We start from the raw sequence: 7,171 nt of genomic DNA, 5'->3' as shown, positions 1-7,171 counted from the left end.
TGGGTGGTGTAAGAATGAACTGAGATATTTGTAAAGTGCTTACTTAGCACAGTGCCTGGCCCATAGCAGGCACTTAGCAAATGCTTGTTTCCTCTCCCTTAAGGGCAAGAATGTTTTCATTTTTGTGTCTGTATCCCTAGCAGTTAGGGATACCTGTATATAGTAGATGCTTCATAAATGCTTGTTCATTTAAATCCGGCCTCAGACACTTGATGCTTGCTAGCTGTGTGACCCTGGGCCAGTCACTTAACCCCAATTGCCTCACCAAAAAACAAAAACAAGAAAATAAATAATGCTTGTTGGATGGATGGAAGAATAAAGGAATGAATAAATGAATGAATGAATAACTAGATCAATAAATAATTAAATAAATAAAGTGAGGTCCTGGAAAGGGTCTTGAGAAGATTAAAAATGCTTTATGGTGTTTCCTTCTCCTCTTTCTTTATTCATTGTTATAGGGGATGGCTCTCTGGGTCAGGGAGGAGGGATATATTTGAAAATTATGGTAAGGTAAAAATAAAAGATATGAATGCACAATTTTAAGAAAAGAAAACCTCTGTAGAAAAGCCTTCAATCTGAGCAATAGTCAATGATAGTGATCATAATGACATATGACCCATCTTGCAAAGACCCCTGGGATAATGTTGTCAGGCACACAGTGTTGCTTCTCATCATATATAACCCTCAGCTATTTAATCCTGCAGGGGTACTAGTGCCTTCCCTTCCAAAATGACCTTGCATTGATTTTGTATATTCTTTGGATGCCCTTGCAGGAGGACAGGGGAGGTGATGTTCCTGAAGAGTGACACCATCACTCATGGATGTCTCACTCTGCACCCTGAGTCCACCTCCTCTGAGTCAGGAGGTGGGTAGCATGTTTCATCATCCACCATCTAGAATCAGGGCAGTCACTGTGTTGATCAAAGTTCTCCAGTCGGGTGGTATTGAACTCAAATATAAATGGAGGATCCCGATACTGTTGGAGGCTCTGTCCCATCAGCATTTCCAGGGAGAAAGGAAGGAAACGCATTTGTCTATCTGTCTATCTATTTATTTATTTTTGGCTAGGCAATCGGGGTTAAGTGACTTGCCCAGGGTCACACAGCTAGTGAGTGTCAAGTGTCTGAGGCCAGATTTGAACTCAGGTCCTCCTGTCTCCAGGCCATAGCTGCCTCTAGAGCCAGTGTTTTGGGTTTTTTTTTTATTTGTTTGTTTCTGAAGGAGGGACAGATGCTGATGGAAGAGCATAGAGAATTGTTTTCTCTCCCCCCTGCCTCCCCACTCCCACCATCATTAACTCCACTAGCTGGCTACAGCCATACAGGTGTGTACTCTGACCCAGGGCACCAGGCTACTAAGGACTCAAACACAGAGAGTTCTAGACAGAACTGATGTGGTACCAACAGGGGCCAACCCCATAGCTCCGGGGGCGGGGCAATGTCTCAGTTTTGTCTCCCTGTCACCAGCTCCCGACATGGGACCCACACGTGGGACTGGTGTGGACGGATCCCCTGATTTCCTCACTGAAGGTTTCCTCCTGATGAAATTGCTGTTGGGGCCAAAACCCAAACCCGAACGACCCTAAAGTATAAGGTGTGTGTCCTAGGATGACTACAAGCCATCTGGAGGGTTCAGAGGAGTTACCTTTGGCTGAAGGGGAGAAATTCTCCATTTCCCATGAGGAAATGGACTGTCCCTGCCCTCAGGGAGCTTCCGTTCTATCAGGGGATAGAATGTTTGCAGTTATTGCTTGAGAGGGAGGGCACTAACAACTGGGGGGCACAGGAGGGATAAGAAAGGCTTCGAGAAGGCAGAGCTTGGTCTGAGTCTTGAAGTGAGAGTTTCTATGAATTGGGGAGAAGGAAGGAGGACGTTCCTAGACATGGTGGGCAGCCTCTGTAATGGCATAGGAGAGGAGATGGAAAGACCTTCTTTGAAGAACAGAGGTGAGAGCTTCTCCTATCTATCTATAACTTAGTGGATAAGCCTTAGAAAGAGGCCTGAGCCTCAGAGAGGACGGTGATCACAGAGCTAATGTATCAGAAGCAGGATTTGAATCCAGGACATCCTATGGCTCTAAGTTCAGCATTCTATTTGCAGTGCCTCTCACAATCACCCTCATTTCCATAGGATCTTCAGGTCTAAAACTCTCCTCACAACCACTCTATAAGGTAGGCATCAGCACCAGGATTATACCTTTAATGGGGAGACTGAGACTTGCTCAAAGTCACAGTTAGTGTTGGACCCTGAATCCAAAGCTAGGCCTTTATTGTTTAAGTAACTAATAAACTTGCCCGCAGAAACACAGGTCCCATTCTCCCTAGCTTGGGATTGCTACCTGAGGTGCTACAGCAAATAGGAGAGAGAAGGGATAGCCTGTGGGAATCCCTGGAGGCCAAACAGGGCAAGACAATGTTATCTGGACTGTGGCATTTAGGAAGGAAGCATCAAGGCTTAGTAGAGAGCACCCTGGATCTGGAGTCAGAAAGACCCAGGTTCAGATCCTACCTCTATGACCTTGGGAAAGTAACAACCTCCCTGGGCCTCAGTTTTCTCATCTGTAAAATAAAGGGGTTGGATATGAAGGACTCTAATGTCCCTTACAACTCTAAAGCTATGATTCTCTGACCTCTCTGGGACTCAGTTTCCTCATCTGTAAAATAAAGAGGTTGAATTAGCTGACCTCTTAGGTGTCTGTAAACCCTACACCTAAGACTAAGATCTTACCAAATGGAACAGCATTTGAGAGAGTCAGAAAGGTGGTTTGGAGCTGTAGTATGAAGAACCTCAAACATCAAGCAAGGGAGTCTCTAACGCCTATGTTCTAGGTAAAGGGGAGCTACAGAAGGATTTTGAGCAGCAGAGTGACCCACGATATGCTAATATCTATTACTTCATTGGTGAGTGTAGAAAAGTACTTCAAATTCCAGACAATAAGGCAGGAAGCCACCTGGTTGGGTTCCCACAAAGGTGTTGGCCTCCTCAGTTCCCAAATCATGCATGTGTATCAGCTGATGATGAGATCACAGATGATGATTATGACCTCAGTCCAGGCCTACCCAGGGTCCTCTCTCCAATTCCTGGCTAGGGAATCAGTGGTGCCTTGGCTTTATCCTTGGGCCTGAAAAAGCTGAAGATGTCTAGACTTGTGGCATACTGAGTTCAGTGATGGGCATGAGTATTAAATTGAACCAAACTGAAAAGTCTCCCATAAATGACATTGGGAGATGCTTCAAAGGGGCTTCCAATTTTATTAGGCATGGGGGGAAGGCAGGAAGAAGCAATCTATATACCCAATATATGGAGAATGGCTTTAAAAACTCTCTTGTATTTACATAACAGGACATTATGGGGCCATAAAAACAATAAATGTGAAAAATCCAAGGAAATCCAGGAAGACGTGGAAGCAAAAGTAAGACCAGTGAGACCAGGGCAAAACAGTAACTGACATGCAACTGGAGAAAACAGAAAATTAAACAGAAGGCCATAAATCTTCTGCCAAATTTGGAAGGAAGCACGAATATAATCTAATCACTTAGGTGGGTTGTTCAATACCATTCTTTGATTTCACTTGGCTAAAATATACAGGAGAGAGATGGCATGACATCATGGATAGAGAGCTGCCTTTGAAGCCAAAGAGAACTGGGTTCAAATCCTACCTCTGACACATGGTGGCTCTAAGGCCTTGGATAAGTCCCTTAACTTCTCAGTGCTCTAGGAAACTAAGACTTTTAAGTTTCAGCAGAGTTTCTGCTCTGCATTGGTAGAGGGAGTTTCCAGACTGGGAGGGCCTCACATAGATGAAATCACAGGTCCTGACTGTCTCTCCTCTCCAAAAAATTATGATTAAACATTTAAACAACTTACCACCATGAACATCAAAACCCCTCTCTGCCTCATGCTTTCACGGGCTGCTGGGCTGGAAAAAGAATTCAGCACCTAATAAAAACCAACATGGTTAGTAAGTGCCTGCTGTGCTTGAACCCTGCAGAAGATACAGGAGGAGGAACTCAGGGTCACCGCTATGCCACTCTTCTGGAAGCTAGTGAGTTTGATGTGTAGCAGGAACTGGTCTGAGAAGTGGTCACCTGAGGAGAGGGGGCTGTTGGAGCTCTTTGGTTTAACTAATATTGCTAATAAGGGATAATAAGCCCAGTTATTGCTAGCTGTTGAAGGATTACAAGTGCTATTGGCACTTGCTAAATTTCACAGCCTTGGGACTTAGCCCTTATAGCCCTGCCCTAGTTATAGTTCCAGCAGATTGTAAATGCCTAGAAGACAGGCTTGTTGTGAACAAAGCCCTTTGTGGTCCTTAGAGTGTTTTATGTTCCTTGCTCCTTAGCACACAGCCTTGCATAATTGTGATTATGGTTTGTCCTTTGAGTGACATCAGAAAGATGATGGCATGACTTGCAATTGAATTGGATTTGAGTGAGGCAGGGCTGTGCAAGCAGCCTCACTTTCTCCCCCATAGCCATCTGGGTCCAGTGGCCAGGTATAGATCAGGATGACCTAGAGATGGCCCAGGATGCAGTGGGGGACCTTGGCCTTTTCAAGCTAAGGTCTTCCCGAGTTCTCACTTTGAGTGATCTCTATCTGGTCACTGGACCCAAATGGCTCTGGAGGAGAAAGTGAGGCTGGTGACTTTGCACAGCCCTGCCTCACTGTCATCCAATTCAATTGCGAGTCATGTCATCTCCCTGATGTCATGGTGCTCATTGAGAATGAAGGACAAACCACAACCTGTGAGTAGGCCCAGCTGCCCCAGTGGGGATCCGGTTCCTGTTGGTCAACTCCTCTCCCTTCTCCCCTTCCCTCCTCTTCTCTCCCCTCCCCTCCTCTCCTCTCCTTTCCCCTCCTCTCCCCACATGAGGTATCATGCCCTTGGACCTGAGGGTGCTCTGTCCAAAGGAAGGTAAGTTTTGATGCCTGAAACCTACCTAGGTATCTCGGGGTTTACTGGCTAGATTTCTTTCTTAAAGACCTCCCCTGAAACCCAATTCACTGTAGGTCTCATTGATTGGCCAACAATAGGTCCCTGCCCAAGCACCACTTAATGGGTTTTTTTTAGGCCCAGATGGCTCAGAGTGAAATGTAAGTACTAATTGTTTCTCTTTTGTCCAGAAACAACCTTTCCCCTCCATTTGTTTGCTCTTTTTGTTTTTTTATTTTTTTTGTTTTTGATTGAAGGGACATATTCACTGGATGGGCATTGCCTCACTCAAAGTGAGACCCGGGAAAGGCCTTGCATAGTAGGTGCTTAATAATTGTATATAACTGGGGCAGCTAGGTGGCACAGTAGATAGAGCACCAGCCCTGAAGTCAGGAGGACCTGAGTTCAAATCCGGCCTCAGACCAAACACTTGGCACTTACTAGCTGTGTGACCCTGGGCAAGTCACTTAACCCCAATTGCCTATAATAATAATAATAATAATAATAATAATTGTATGTAACTGCCACATTGAGATAGATAGATATAGATATGTATATTTACTGTAAAGTTTGGATGGTTGAGGTGAGGAGTAGAGTGGGAAAGTTAGGCAGACTCAGGAGCTACCCCCACTAACAAATAGGAGAGTCTCTAAGACTTAAAGTAGTGAGCACCATTGTCATCCACAAAGACCAGTAAGTAGCACAGTAGAAAAGCATACTGGCTCTGGAGTTAGGGGTCCTGGGTTCAAAACCTACCTCATATGTTTACTGACTGAATGACCTTGGGCAGACATAACTTCCCTGGGTCTCAGTTTTCTGTTCCCTAAAATGAGGGGGTTGGGCTAAATGGTATCTGAGGTCCCTTTCAGTTCCAGATCTGTAATCTGATCCTATGATCATGGTGCCTAGCCCCACATTCAGGTGTTGAGAGTCGGAGGTGCCAAAGGCTGGTGAATGTAAGGTGTCAATGCCATACCCCTTCCCTTTTCCTAGGCAGGTAGACCAAAGCTAATCACAGCACCATTCTAGGATATTTATATTTTATGACCTTATTCCATACCAACATTTGGTATCAGCCATATTTGGGGAAAGACGGCCCAGGACATCCACCAGCTCCTTTGAAGATGTGTGATTTGTGGGCACGGAGCGCTGCATCTAACATCAGATTTTTTTTTTGATGTGTGAATTGTTTTGCTGATTTTTTTTCGTTCTTTCTTTAATAAGGGGTGGCCCTCTGGACAAGTGGATGAGGATCCACATGGGAAGAAATGTCAGTGATGTAAAGAGAAGAGATATCAATAACAACCCTTTGTCTTGTTTCGTTTAAAGAAAAAAAAAGTTCAGGCTCATTTCTCATCAGTATAGTAACATCTACCCCGCCTACATCACAAGGCTGCTGTGAAGGCCAGGTGATACAATGGAGGTGCAAGAATTTTGAAATCTTTAAGGCATTATACAAATGGTAGAAAGATGGGGCAGCTAGGTGGCACAGTGGATAGAGCTCCAGCCTTGGAGTCAGGAGGAACTGAGTTCAAATCCGGCCTCAGACACTTGACACTTATCGGCAGTGTGACCGTGGGCAAGTCACTAAACCCTGATTGCCTCACCAAAAAGCAAAAAAAAAAATGTTAGAAAGTATTCTTATTCCATCCTTACTATATATACCACCCCTGTGAAGTAAGATGGGCAGGAATTATTATTCCCATTTTACAAACAGCTCTGCCAGAATCCTACTCCTCCAATGTGTCTGTGGTATGGAGGCGACCCTGGGTTCTCAGAGGCACACCAATTTTTGCCAGAGAAGTTTTGGAAGATTCCCTCAAAGTTGGAAAAATATGGTCCTAGCAAATGGCAACCTGCTGCTAGAGGACATCACCAGACAAGAGAGGATGAAATCTGGGGCCATGTCAAAATGGAGAAAAATCCAACACGGCCCACAGTCCATGCAGAGACCCCCTTTTTACATTGTGAAGGTGCTGGAGCAGCAGAGAAAGGGGAATCACAGTTTTTTAAACTATCCATCAACACCATTGACATTGGTACCCTCTACCTGAGATCTCTGCCTAACAACCAAAGAGTTAACAGACTGTAGAGCAGGGGTGGGGGATCTGCGGCCTGGAGGCCACGCGTGGCCTCCACTTGAGGACCTAGAGGGCACACGTGGCCTCGAGGCAGCAGGTTCCCCACCCCTGCTCTAGAAGAACTGAACCACTCTAGAGTTTCTTCAGATTGTTGAGG

The 7,171-nt window shown here is 45.2% G+C and overlaps 1 long non-coding RNA gene across 1 annotated transcript; it reads left to right on the top strand.

Annotated features, from left to right (window-relative positions):
• Positions 1–3,083: 3,083 nt before the first annotated feature.
• LOC144457101 (uncharacterized) lies at positions 3,084–6,402 on the top strand. Its single transcript, XR_013486446.1, has 3 exons — positions 3,084–3,160; positions 3,343–3,539; positions 6,158–6,402. It is a non-coding gene; the product is annotated as an uncharacterized LOC144457101 (long non-coding RNA).
• Positions 6,403–7,171: the final 769 nt, after the last annotated feature.

Source organism: Phascolarctos cinereus, unplaced genomic scaffold, assembly GCF_003287225.1.
Source record: "Phascolarctos cinereus isolate Bilbo 61053 unplaced genomic scaffold, phaCin_HiC Scaffold_4;HRSCAF=312, whole genome shotgun sequence".
Lineage (NCBI taxonomy): Eukaryota > Metazoa > Chordata > Mammalia > Diprotodontia > Phascolarctidae > Phascolarctos > Phascolarctos cinereus.
The sequence above is the reverse complement of the archived record's forward strand: the minus strand, read 5'-3'. Positions and strand labels throughout refer to the sequence as shown.